We start from the raw sequence: 1577 nt of genomic DNA, 5'->3' as shown, positions 1-1577 counted from the left end.
CATTCCTCAAGGACCTTTCAGGGCCTGTGAGCAAGCTGTTCCCTCAGCCCTCCACCAGAGCTTCACAGCCAGCACCTTCTCCACTTTAGATGCCTGCTCAGATGACAACTCCTCAGAGAGACTTTTCCTCACCACCTGTCAGCATGCCTGCCAGCGGTGGCTGAGGCTGAGGGCGTGCCTGAGTTATTAGAAATAGACAGACTATTGTAATCCTTTTACAATCACAAACCAGGACACAGTACATGTTTGTGGAATGAATAAAGGATACACTTAAGTGAAATCAAGGTACAAACTGGCAAAACACCAAAAATAAATTTAGGTGCAAACTGAAATTCTCTATGCTTTTTTTAAAATTATCTTATTTAGTTTTATTAAATAATTAATCTTTAAGAGAGATTTTTGCTAGAGGGCGCATGCACTTGCCAGAGAGACAGAAAGCAAGAAACCACCCCCTGCGGGTTCTGGCCATGCCACAATCCTTTCTCCTCCATTCTCCTCTCAGGATCTTGGGCACGCACGCACATGCACCTGGTGTAAATTTTTAGCTTTTAGGTCCGGGACTTGAACCACATTTGACTACGTGGTAGTCCAGTGACATAACCATTATGCCATCTACTGGTCCCTAATTTTATTTACAATTATTACTTTTTAACTTGACCAGAGAAAGAGAGGAAAAAATGCAAAAGAAAGCTTCACCACACCACACCACAGAGAGCCGTGTGGGGAGTCCAATGCCTTAACCACCATGCCACCTGCCAGCCCCGTAAGATCTTTTTTTTTCTGATTTCAACCACTCAGTGGCTTTTTAACTAAGTTTTCTATATACTCTCAACTTTAACACCATTTACCCTTGCCTTGCCTCTTAGGAGTCATTTTCAACAGGGACACACCTTTGGAAGAGACACATCTTTCTAAAGGTGTACTTCAGAATTTTAAGGACCAAGCTAAAGTCGAAAATGCACATTCAGGGGCTCACCCTATAATATAGTGGTTAAGCATTGGGACCCAGTTCTCACAAGGCCTCATAGTTCAAATCCCATCCCTGGAGGTTTAAAAGACACACTCAGTACATGCGCATGCATGCCCAAATCCTGATGGGGTAGAGAAATGTAGGTAAAAGGATTGCAGCTTGATCATTCTCAGTCAAGGTCTCTCTCTCTCTCTCTCTCTTTCTCTCTCTCCCTCTCTTTCTCTCTTCCTCCCTCTCTTTCTGTCTGGTGAGCACATGTACCTTCTGGCATTACTAAAATTAAAGTAATAATAAAAAGTTGCATATTCAATGTATTTCACATTTCATCTTACTATTTTAAGTATTTAGTTAATGAAAACTGTAATGTTAATATAGGTTTAATAAAGTGGATTTCAACAAAATCTGGCACTAACTCTAGAGGGTTGACATATTCCTCTTGCTTAGAGTTGAGAATGTTTGGTATGTGGCACTCCAGAGTCACTCTCCACCCTCGGCTGTCCCGCTGACCCAGTGGCCCGCGAGGCTGACCTTCATGGATTGCGTGAGATGGATTCCTTGGTTTCTGACTTGTTTTGGAATTTAGCCAATGGGAGGCATCAGCAGGGAA

Source organism: Tupaia chinensis, unplaced genomic scaffold (genome assembly GCF_000334495.1).
Source record: "Tupaia chinensis unplaced genomic scaffold, TupChi_1.0 Scaffold000232_1, whole genome shotgun sequence".
NCBI lineage: Eukaryota > Metazoa > Chordata > Mammalia > Scandentia > Tupaiidae > Tupaia > Tupaia belangeri.
Note: the sequence above shows the minus strand (reverse complement) of the source record.